This window comes from Schistocerca gregaria, chromosome 7 (genome assembly GCF_023897955.1).
Source record: "Schistocerca gregaria isolate iqSchGreg1 chromosome 7, iqSchGreg1.2, whole genome shotgun sequence".
NCBI classification, from domain to species: Eukaryota; Metazoa; Arthropoda; class Insecta; order Orthoptera; family Acrididae; genus Schistocerca; species Schistocerca gregaria.
The window spans coordinates 12,720,860-12,734,374 of record NC_064926.1 but is presented as its reverse complement, the minus strand read 5'-3'; positions in this window follow the sequence as shown (position 1 = coordinate 12,734,374).

The following is a 13,515-nucleotide window of genomic DNA, read 5'->3' as shown; positions in this document are numbered from 1 at the left end:
GCGTAGGCTGTTTGAGACATTACTCCCATGGAGGTAAGTGCGCATGGTGATTGTTGTATTCAATCCCGATGCAATTTATGTGTTTCAACAACACTCAGATAGTCCACAGATTACAGAATGGCTCCAGATAGGCATCGGTAACTACTACTGGTCTTCCGGGGAACGATCAAAGCGTAGACTGTTTGAGACATTATCCCCATAGAGGAAAGTGCTCATGTTGACTGTTGTATTCAATCCCGATGCAATTTCTGTGTTTCAACAACACTCTGATAGTCCACAGACTACAGAATGCCTCCAGATGTGCATCGGAAACTACTACTTGTCTTCCAGGGAACGATCAAAGCGTAAACTGTTTGAGACATTACTCCCTTGGAGGAAAGTGCGCATGGTGACTGTTGTATTCAATCCCGATGCAATTTCTGTGTTTCATCAACACTCTGATAGTCCACACATTACAGAATGACACCAGATGTGCATCGGAAACTACTACTGGTCTTCCAGGGAACGATCAAAGCGTAGACTGTTTGAGACATTACTCCCATGGAGGAAAGTGCTCATGGTGATTGTTGTATTCAATCCCGATGCATTTTCTGTGTTTCATCAACACTTTGAAGGTCCACAGATTGCAGAATGCCTCCAGATGTGCATCGGAAACTACTACTTGTCTTCCAGGGAACGATCAAAGCGTAAACTGTTTGAGACATTACTCCCTTGGACGAAAGTGCGCATGGTGACTGTTGTATTCAATCCCGATGCAATTTCTGTGTTTCATCAACACTCTGATAGTCCACACATTACAGAATGACACCAGATGTGCATCGGAAACTACTACTGGTCTTCCAGGGAACGATCAAAGCGTAGACTGTTTGAGACATTACTCCCATGGAGGAAAGTGCTCATGGTGATTGTTGTATTCAATCCCGATGCATTTTCTGTGCTTCATCAACACTTTGAAGGTCCACAGATTGCAGAATGCCTCCAGATGTGCATCGGAAACTACTACAGTTCTTCCAGGAATCGATCAAAGCGTAGACTGTTTGAGATATCACTCACATGGAGGAAAGTGCGCATTGTGACTGTTGTATTCAATTCCGATGCAATTTATGTGTGTCAACAACACTCACATAGTCCACAGATTACAGAATGCCTCCAGATGTGCATCGGAAAGAACTACTGGTCTTCCAGGGAACGAACAAACCGTAACCTGTTTGAGACATTACTCCCATGGAGGAAAGTGTGCATGGTGACTGTTGAATTCAATCCCGATGCAATTTCTGTGTTTCATCAACACTCTGATAGTCCACACATTACAGAAGTCCCCCTGATGTGCATCGGAAACTACTACTTCTCTTCCAGGGAACGATCAAAGCGTAAACTGTTTGAGACATTACTCCCATGGAGGAAAGTCCGCATGGTGACTGATGTATTCAATCCCGATGAAATTTCTGTGTCTCATCAACACTCTGATAGTCCACACATTCCAGAATGACAGCAGATGTGCATCGGAAACTACTACTGGTCTTCCAGGGAACGATCAAAGCGTAGACTGTTTGAGACATTACTCCTATGGAGGAAAGTGCGCATGGTGACTGTTGTATTCAATCCCGATGCAATTTCTGTGTTTCATCAACACTATGATACTACACACAATACAGAATGCCTCCAGATGTGCATCGGAAAGAACTACCGGTCTTCCAGGGAACGATCAAACCGTAACCTGTTTGAGACATTACACCCATGGAGGAAAGTGTGCATGGTGACTGTTGTATTCAATCCCGATGCAATTTCTGTGTTTCATCAACACTCTGATAGTCCACACATTACAGAAGGCCCCCTGATGTGCATCGGAAACTACTACATGTCTTCCAGGAATCGATTAAAGCGTAGACTGTTTGAGATATTACTCCCATGAAGGAAAGTGCGCATGGTGACTCTTGTATTCAAACCCGAGGCAATATCTGTGTTTCATCAACACTTTGAAGGTCCACAGATTACAGAATGCCTCCAGATGTGCATCGGAAACTACTACTAGTCTTGAAAGGAACGATCAGAGTGTGGAATGTTTAAGACATTACTTCCATGGAGGAAAGTACGCATGGTGACTGTTGTATTCTATCCCGATGCAATTTCTGTGTTTCATCAACACTCTGATAGTCCACAGATTACAGAATGCTCCCACATGTGTATCGGAAACTACTACTGGCCTTAAGGGAACGATCAAAGCGTAGGCTGTTTGAGACATTACTCCCATGGAGGAAAGTGCGCATGGTGACTGTTGTATTCAATCCCGATGCAATTTCTGTGTTTCATCAACACTCTGATAGTCCACACATTACAGAATGACACCAGATGTGCATCGGAAACAACTACTGGTCTTCCAGGGAACGATCAAAGCGTAGACTGTTTGAGACGTTACTCCCATGGAGGAAAGTGCGCATGGTGACTGTTGAATTCAATCCCGATGCAATTTCTGTGTTTCATCAACACTCTGATAGTCCACACATTACAGAATGCCTCCAGATGTGCATCGGAAACTACTACTGGTCTTCCAGGGAACGATCAAAGCGTAAACTGTTTGAGACATTACTCCCATGGAGGAAAGTGCGCATGGTGACTGTTGTACTCAATCCCGATGCAATTTTTGTGTTTCATCAACACTCTGATAGTCCACAGATTACATAATGACACCAGATGTGCATCGGAAACTACTACTGGTCTTCCAGGGAACGATCAAAGCGTAGACTGTGTGAGACATTACTCCCATGGAGGAAAGTGCTCATGGTGATTGTTGTATTCAATCCCGATGCATTTTCTGTGTTTCATCAACACTTTGAAGGTCCACAGATTACAGAATGCCTCCAGATGTGCATCGGAAACTACTACTAGTCTTGCAAGGAACGATCAGAGTGTGGAATGTTTAAGACATTACTTCCATGGAGGAAAGTACGCATGGTGACTGTTGTATTCTATCCCGATGCAATTTCTGTGTTTCATCAACACTCTGATAGTCCACAGATTACAGAATGCTCCCACATGTGTATCGGAAACTACTACTGGCCTTAAGGGAACGATCAAAGCGTAGGCTGTTTGAGACATTACTCCCATGGAGGAAAGTGCGCATGGTGACTGTTGTATTCAATCCCGATGCAATTTCTGTGTTTCATCAACACTCTGATAGTCCACACATTACAGAATGACACCAGATGTGCATCGGAAACAACTACTGGTCTTCCAGGGAACGATCAAAGCGTAGACTGTTTGAGACGTTACTCCCATGGAGGAAAGTGCGCATGGTGACTGTTGAATTCAATCCCGATGCAATTTCTGTGTTTCATCAACACTCTGATAGTCCACACATTACAGAATGCCTCCAGATGTGCATCGGAAACTACTACTGGCCATAAGGGAACGATCAAAGCGTAGGCTGTTTGAGACATTACTCCCATGGAGGAAAGTGCGCATGGTGACTGTTGTATTCAATCCCGATGCAATTTCTGTGTTTCATCAACACTCTGATAGTCCACACATTACAGAATGACACCAGATGTGCATCGGAAACAACTACTGGTCTTCCAGGGAACGATCAAAGCGTAGACTGTTTGAGACATTACCCCCATAGAGGAAAGTGCTCATGTTGACTGTTGTATTCAATCCCGATGCATTTTCTGTGTTTCATCAACACTTTGAAGGTCCACAGATTGCAGAATGCCTCCAGATGTGCATCGGAAACTACTACAGTTCTTCCAGGAATCGATCAAAGCGTAGACTGTTTGAGATATCACTCACATGGAGGAAAGAGCGCATTGTGACTGTTGTATTCAATTCCGATGCAATTTATGTGTTTCAACAACACTCACATAGTCCACAGATTACAGAATGCCTCCAGATGTGCATCGGAAAGAACTACTGGTCTTCCAGGGAACGAACAAACCGTAACCTGTTTGAGACATTACTCCCATGGAGGAAAGTGTGCATGGTGACTGTTGAATTCAATCCCGATGCAATTTCTGTGTTTTATCAACACTCTGATAGTCCACACATTACAGAAGTCCCCCTGATGTGCATCGGAAACTACTACTTCTCTTCCAGGGAACGATAAAAGCGTAAACTGTTTGTGTCATTACTCCCATGGAGGAAAGTCCGCATGGTGACTGATGTATTCAATCCCGATGAAATTTCTGTGTCTCATCAACACTCTGATAGTCCACACATTCCAGAATGACAGCAGATGTGCATCGGAAACTACTACTGGTCTTCCAGGGAACGATCAAAGCGTAGACTGTTTGAGACATTACTCCTATGGAGGAAAGTGCGCATGGTGACTGTTGTATTCAATCCCGATGCAATTTCTGTGTTTCATCAACACTATGATACTACACACAATACAGAATGCCTCCAGATGTGCATCGGAAAGAACTACTGGTCTTCCAGGGAACGATCAAACCGTAACCTGTTTGAGACATTACACCCATGGAGGAAAGTGTGCATGGTGACTGTTGTATTCAATCCCGATGCAATTTCTGTGTTTCATCAACACTCTGATAGTCCACACATTACAGAAGGCCCCCTGATGTGCATCGGAAACTACTACATGTCTTCCAGGAATCGATTAAAGCGTAGACTGTTTGAGATATTACTCCCATGGAGGAAAGTGCGCATGGTGACTCTTGTATTCAAACCCGAGGCAATATCTGTGTTTCATCAACACTTTGAAGGTCCACAGATTACAGAATGCCTCCAGATGTGCATCGGAAACTACTACTAGTCTTGCAAGGAACGATCAGAGTGTGGAATGTTTAAGACATTACTTCCATGGAGGAAAGTACGCATGGTGACTGTTGTATTCTATCCCGATGCAATTTCTGTGTTTCATCAACACTCTGATAGTCCACAGATTACAGAATGCTCCCACATGTGTATCGGAAACTACTACTGGCCTTAAGGGAACGATCAAAGCATAGGCTGTTTGAGACATTACTCCCATGGAGGAAAGTGCGCATGGTGACTGTTGTATTCAATCCCGATGCAATTTCTGTGTTTCATCAACACTCTGATAGTCCACACATTACAGAATGCCTCCAGATGTGCATCGGAAACTACTACTGGTCTTCCAGGGAACGATCAAAGCGTAAACTGTTTGAGACATTACTCCCATGGAGGAAAGTGCGCATGGTGACTGTTGTATTCAATCCCGATGCAATTTCTGTGTTTCATCAACAGTCTGATAGTCCACACATTACAGAATGGCACCCGATGTGCTTCGAAAACTACTACTTGTCTTCCAGAGAACGATCAAAGCGTAGACTGTTTGAGACATTACTCCCATGGAGGAAAGTGCGCATGGTTACTGTTGTATACAATCCCGATGCAATTTCTGTGTTTCATCAACACTCTGATAGTCCACAGAATTCAGAATGCCTCCATATGTGCATCGCTAACTACTACTGGTCTTCCAGGGAACGATCAAAGCGTAGACTGTTTGAGACATTACTCCCATGGAGGTAAGTGCGAATGGTCACTGTTGTATTAAATCTCGATGCAATTTCTGTGTTTCAACAAAACTCTGATAGTCCACAGATTACAGAATGCCTCCAGATGTGCATCGGAAACTACTACTGGTCTTCCAGGGAACGATCAAAGCGTAGACTGTTTGAGACATTACTCCCATGAAGGAAAATTGCGCATGGTGACTGTTGTACTCAATCCCGATGCAATTTTTGTTTTTCATCAACACTCTGATAGTCCACAGATTACAGAATGACACCAGATGTGCATCGGAAACTACTACTGGTCTTCAACTGAACGATCCTAGCGTAGACTGTTTGAGACATTACTCCCATATTGGAAAGTGCCCATGGTGACTGTTGTATTCACTCCCGATGCAATTTCAGTGTTTCATCAACATTTTGGAGGTCCACAGGTTACAGAATGCCTCCAGATGTGCATCGGAAACTACTACTGGTCTTCCAGGATACGATCAAAGCGTAGAGTGCTTGAGACATTACTCCAATGGAGGAAAGTGCGCATTGTGACGGTTGTATTCAATCCCACGGGAATTCCTGTGTTTCATCAACACTTTGAAGGTCCACAGATTACTGAATGCCTCCAGATGTGCATCGGAAACTAATACTGGTCTTGCAGGGTACGATCAAAGCGTGGACTGTTTAAGACATTACTCCAATGGAGGAAAGTACGCATGGTGACTGTTGTATTCAATCCCGATGCAATTTCTGTGTTTCATCAACACTCTGATAGTCCACAGATTACAGAATGCTCACAGATGTGTATCGGAAACTACTACTGGCCTTAAGGAACGATCAAAGCGTAGACTGTTTGAGACATTACCCCCATGGAGGTAAGTGCGCATGGTGATTGTTGTATTCAATCCCGATGCATTTTCTGTGTTTCATCAACACTTTGAAGGTCCACAGATTACAGAATGCCTCCAGATGTGCATCGGAAACTACTACTGTCTTCCAGGAATCGATCAAAGCGTAGACTGTTTGAGACATTACTGCCATGGAGGAGACTGCGCATGGTGACTGTTGTATTCAATCCCGATGCAATTTATGTGTTTCAACAACACTCAGATAGTCCACAGATTACAGAATGCCTCCAGATAGGCATCGGTAACTACTACTGGTCTTCCAGGGAACGATCAAAACGTAGACTGTTTGAGACATTACTCCCAGGGAGGAAAGTGAGCATGTTGACTGTTGTATTCAATCACGATGCAATTTCTGTGTTTCAACAACACTCTGATAGTCCACAGACTACAGAATGCCTCCAGATGTGCATCAGAAATTACTACTGGTCTTCTAGGGAACGATCAAAGCGTAAACTGTTTGAGATATTACTCCCATGGAGGAAAGTGCGCATGGTGACTGTTGTATACAATCCCGATGCAATATCTGTGTTTCATCAACACTCTGATAGTTCACAGAATTCAGAATGCCTGCAGATGTGCATCGGAAACTACTACTGCTCATCCAGGGAACGATCAGAGTGTAGACTGTGTGAGACATTACTCCCACGTAGGAAAATGCGCATGGTCACTGTTGTATTAAATCCCGATGCAATTTCTGTGTTTCATCAAAACTCTGATAGTCCACACATTACAGAAGGCCCCCTGATGTGCATCGGAAACTACTACTGGTCTTCCAGTGTACGATCAAAGCGTAAACTGTTTCAGACATTACTCCCATGGAGGAAAGTGCGCATGGTGACTGTTGTATTCAATCCCGATGCAATTTCTGTGTTTCATCAACACTCTGATAGTCCACACATTACAGAATGACACCAGATGTGCATCGCAAACTACTACTGGTCTTCCAGGGAACGATCAAAGCGTAAACTGTTTGAGACATTACTCCCATGGAGGAAAGTGCGCATGGTGACTGTTGTATTCAATCCCGATGCAATTTCTATGTTTCATCAACACTCTGATAGGCCGCAGATTACAGAATGCTCCCAGATGTGTATCGGAAACTACTACTGGCCTTAAGGGAACGATCAAAGCGTAGGCTGTTTGAGACATTACTCCCATGGAGGAAAGTGCGCATGATGACTGTTGTATTCAATCCCGATGAAATTTCTGTGTTTCATCAACACTCTGATAGTCCACAGATTACAGAATGACACCAGATGTGCATCGGAAACTACTACTGGTCTTCCAGGGAACGATCAAAGCGTAGACTGTTTGAGACATTAGTCCCATGGAGGAAAGTGCGCATGTTGACTGTTGTATACAATCCCGATGCAATTTCTATGTTTCAACAACACTCTGATAGTCCACACATTACAGAATGCCCCCAGATGTTCATCGGAAACTACTACTGGTCTTCCAGGGAACGATCAAAGCGTAGACTGTTTGAGACGTTACTCCCATGAAGGAAAGTGCGCATGGTGACTGTTGTATTCAATCCCGATGCAATTTCTGTGTTTAATCAACACTTTGAAGGTCCACAGATTACAGAATTCCTCCAGATGTGCATCGGAAACTACTACTGGTCTTCCAGGAATCGATTAAAGCGTAGATTGTTTGAGACATTACTCCCATGGAGGAAAGTGCGCATGGTGACTGTTGTATTCAATCCCGATGCAATTTATGTGTTTCAACAACACTCTGATAGTCCACACATTACCGAATGCCCCCAGATGTTCATCGGAAACTACTACTGGTCTTCCAGGGAACGATCAAAGCGTAAACTGTTTGATAGATACTCCCATGGTGGAAAGTGCGCGTGGTGACTGTTGTATTCAATCCCGATGCAATTTCTATGTTTCATCAACACTCTGATAGTCCACACATTACAGAAGGCCCCAAGATATGCATCGGAAACTACTACTGGTATTGCATGGAACGATCAAAGCGTAGACTGTTTGAGACATTACTCCCATGGATGAAAGTGCGCATGGTGACTGTTCTATTCAATCCCGAGGAAATTTCTGTGTTTCATCAACATTCTGATAGTCCACAGATTACAGAATGACACCAGATGTGCATCGGAAACTACCACTGGTCCTCAAGGGAACGATCCTAGCGTCGACTGTTTGAAACATTACTCCCATATAGGAAAGTGCGCATGGTGACAGTTGTATTCATTCCCGATGCAATTTCAGTGTTTCATCAACATTTTGAAGGTCCACAGGTTACAGAATGACTCCAGATGTGCATCGGAAACTACTACTGGTCTTCCAGGTAACGATCAAAGCGTAGAGTGCTTGAGACATTACTCCAATGGACGAAAGTGCGCATTGTGACTGTTGTATTCAATCCCGCGGGAATTTCTGTGTTTCATCAACACTTTGAAGGTCCACAGATTACAGAATGCCTCCAGATAGGCATCGGTAACTACTGCTGGTCTTCCAGGGAACGATCAAAGCGTAGACTGTTTGAGACATTACTCCCATGGAGGAAAGTGCGCATGTTGACTGTTGTATTCAATACCGATGCAATTTCTGTGTTTCAACAACACTCTGATAGTCCACAGACTACAGAATGCCTCCAGATGTGCATCGGAAACTACTACTGGTCTTCCACTGAACGATCAAATCGTAAACTGTTTGAGACATTACTCCCATGGAGAAAAGTGCGCATGGTGACTGTTGTAATCAATCCCGATGCAATTTCTGTGTTTCATCAAACCTCTGATAGACCACACATTACAGAAGGCCCCCTGATGTGCATCGGAAACTACTACTGGTCTTCCAGTGTACGATCAAAGCGTAAACTGTTTGAGACATTACTCCCATGGAGGAAAGTGCGCATGGTGACTGTTGTATTCAATACCGATGCAATTTCTGTGTTTCATCAACGCTCTGATAGTCCACACATTACAGAATGACACCAGATGTGCATCGGAAACAACTACTGGTCTTCCAGGGAACGATAAAAGCGTAGACTGTTTGAGACGTTACTCCCATGAAGGAAAGTGCGCATGGTGACTGTTGTATTCAATCCCGATGCAATTTCTGTGTTTCATCAACACTCTGATAGTCCACACATTACAGAATGCCTCCAGATGTGCATCGGAAACTACTACTGGTCTTACAGGGAACGATCAAAGAGTATACTGTTTGAGACATTACTCCCATGGAGGAAAGTGCGCATGGTGACTGTTGTATTCAATCCCGATGCAATTTTTTTATGTTTCGTCAACACTTTGATAGGCCACAGATTACAGAATGCTCCCAGATGTGTATCGGAAACTACTACTGGCCCTAAGGGAACGATCAAAGCGTAGGCTGTTTGAGACATTACTCCCATGGAGGAAAGAGCGCATGGTGACTGTTGTATTCAATCCCGATGCAATTTCTGTGTTTCATCATCACTCAGATAGTCCACAGATTACAGAATGACACCAGATGTGCATCGGAAACTACAACTGGTCTTACAGGGAACGATCAAAGCGTAAACTGTTTGAGACATTACTTCTGTGGAGGAAGATGCGCATAGTTACTGTTGTATTCAATCCCGATGCAATTTCTGTGTTTCATCAACACTCTGATAGACCACAGTTTACAGAATGGCTCCAGATGTGCATCGGAAACTACTGCTTGTCTTACAGAGAACGATCAAAGCGTAGACTGTTTGAGACAATACTCCCATGGAGGAAAGTGTGCTTGGTGACTGTTGTATTCATTCCCGATGCAATTTCTGTGTTTCATCAACACTTTGAAGGTCCACAGATTACAGAATGCCTCCAGATGTGCATCGGAAACTACTACTGGTCTTCCAGGAAACGATCAAAGCGTAGAGTGTTTGAGACATTACTCCCATGGAGGAAAGTGCGCATGGTGACTGTTGTATTCAATCCCGCGGAAATTTCTGAGTTTCATCAACACATTGAAGGTCCACTGACTACAGAATGCCTCCATATGTGCATCGGAAACTACTACTGGTCTTGCAGAGAACGATCAAAGCGTAAACTGTTTGAGACATTAGTCCCATGGAGGATAGTGCGCATGGTGACTGTTGTATTTAATACCGATGCAATTTCTGTGTTTAATCAACAGTTTGAAGGTCCACAGATTACAGAATGCCTCCAGATGTGCATCGGAAACTACTACTGGTCTTCCAGGAATCGATCAAAGCGTAGACTGTTTGAGACACTACTCCCATGGAGGAAGGTGCGCATGGTGACTTTTGTATTCAATTCCGATGCAATTTCTGTGTTTCATCAACACTCTGATAGTCCACACATTACAGAAGGCCTCCTGATGTGCATCGGAAACTACTACTGGTCTTCGAGGGAACGATCAAAGAGTAAACTCTTTGAGACATTACTCCCATGGAGGAAAGTGCGCATGGTTACTGTTGTATTCAATCCCGATGCAATTTCTGTGTTTCATCAACACTCTGATAGTCCACACATTACAGAATGACACCAGATGTTCATCGGAAACTAATACTGGTCTTCCAGGGAACGATCAAAGCGTAAACTGGTTGATAGATTACTCCCATGGAGGAAAGTGCGCATGGTGACTGTTGTATTCAATCCCGATGCAATATCTGTGTTTCATCAGCACTCTGATAGTCCACACTTTACAGAAGGCGCCAAGATGTGCATCGGAAACTACTACTGGTCTTCCAGGGAACGATTCTAGCTTAGACTGTTTTGGACATTACTCCCATATAGGAAAGTGCGCATGGTGACTGTTGTATTCATTCCCAATGCAATTTCAGTGTTTCATCAACATTTTGAAGGTCCACAGATTGCAGAATGCCTCCAGATGTGCATAGGAAACCATTACTGGTCTTCCAGGAAACGATCAATGCGTAGAGTGCTTGAGGCATTACTCCAATGGAGGAAAGTGCGCATGGTGACTGTTGTATTCAATCCCGCGGGAATTTCTGTGTTTCATCCACACTTTGAAGGTCCACAGATTACAGAATGCCTCCAGGTGTGCATCGGAAACTACTACTGGTCTTGCAGGGTACGATCAAAGCGTAGACTGCTTGAGACATTACTCCCATGGAGGAAAGGGCGCATGGTGACTGTTGTATTCAATCCAGATGCAATTTATGTGTTTCATCAACACACTGTTAGTCCACACATTACAGAATGCCCCCAGATGTGCATCGGAAACTACTACTGGTCTTCGAGGGAACGATCAAAGCGTAAACTGTTTGAGACATTACTCCCATGGAGGAAAGTGCGCATGGTGACTGTTGTATTTAATCCCGATGCAATTTCTGTGTTTCATCAACACTCTGATAGTCCAAAGATTTCAGAATGCCTCCAGATGTTCATCGGAAACTACTACTGGTCTACCAGGGAACGATCAAAGCGTAGACTGTTTGAGACATTACTCCAATGGAGGAAAGTGCGCATGGTGACTGTTGTATTCAATCCCGATGCAATTTCTGTGTTTCATAAACACTTTGTTAGTCCACACATTACAGAATGCCCCCAGATGTGCATCGGAAACTACTACTGGTCTTCGAGGGAGCGATCAAAGCGTAAACTGTTTGAGACATTAGTCTTATGGATGAAAGTGCGCATCGTGACTGTTGTATTCAATCCCGATGCAATTTCTGTGTTTAATCAACACTTTGAAGGTCCACATATTACAGAATGCCTCCAGATGTGCATCGGAAACTACTACTGGTCTTGCAGGGTACGATCAAAGCGTAGACTGTTTGAGACATTACTCCCATGGATGAAAGTGGGCATGGTGACTGGTGTGTACAATACCGATGCTATATCTGTGTTTCATCAACACTCTGATAGTCCACAGATTTCAGAATGTCTCCAGATAGGCATCGGAAACTATTACTGCTCTTCCAAGGAACGATCAAATCGTAGACTGTTTGAGACATTACTCCCATGAAGGAAAGTGCGCATGGTGACTGTTGTATTCAATCCCGATGCAATTTCTGTGTTTCATCAACACTCTGATAGTCCACACATTACAGAATGCCCCCAGATGTGCATCGGAAACTACTACTGGTCTTCCAGGGAACGATCAAATCGTAAACTGTTTGAGACATTACTGCCATGGAGGAAAATGCGCATGGTGACTGTTGTATTCAATCCCGATGCAATTTCTGTGTTTCATCAACACTTTGAAGGTCCACAGATTGCAGAATGCCTCCATATGTGCATCGGAAACTACTACTGGTCTTCCAGGAATCGATTAAATCGTAGAGTGTTTGAGACATTACTCCCATGGAGGAAAGTGCGCATGGTGACTGTTGTATTCAATCCCGCGGCAATTTCTGTGTTTCATCAACACATTGAAGGTCCACAGATTACAGAATGACTCCAGATGTGCATCGAAACTACTACTGGTCTTGCAGGGAACGATCAAAGCGTATACCGTTTGAGACATTACTCCCATGTAGGAAAGTGGCCATGGTGACTGTTGTATTCAATCCCGATGCAATTTCTGTGTTTGAACAACACTCTGATAGTCCACACATTACTGAATGCCCCAGATGTGCATCGGAAACTACTACTGGCCTTCCAGGGAACGATCAAAACATAAATTGTATGATACATTACTCCCATGGAGGTAAGTGCGCATGGTGACTGTTGTATTCAATCCCGATGCATTTTCTGTGTTTCATCAACACTCTGATAGTGCACACATTACAGAAGGCCCCAAAATGTACATCGGAAACTACTACTGGTCTTGCAGGGAACGATTTAAGCGTAGACTGTTTGAGACATTACTCCCATGGATGAATGTGCGCATGGTGACTGTTGTATTTAATCCCGATGCAATTTCTGTGTTTCATTAATGCTCTGATATTCCACACATTACAGAATGCCTCCAGATGTGCATCGGAAACTACTACTCGTCTTCCAGGGAACGATCAAAGCGTAAACTGTTTGAGACATTACTCCCATGGAGGAAAGTGCGCATGGTGACTGTTGTACACAATCCCGATGCAATTTCTGTGTTTCATCAACACTCTGATAGTCCACAGATTTCAGAATGCCTCCAGATAGGCATCGGAAACTATTACTGGTCTTCCAGGGAACGATCAAATCGTATACTGTTTGA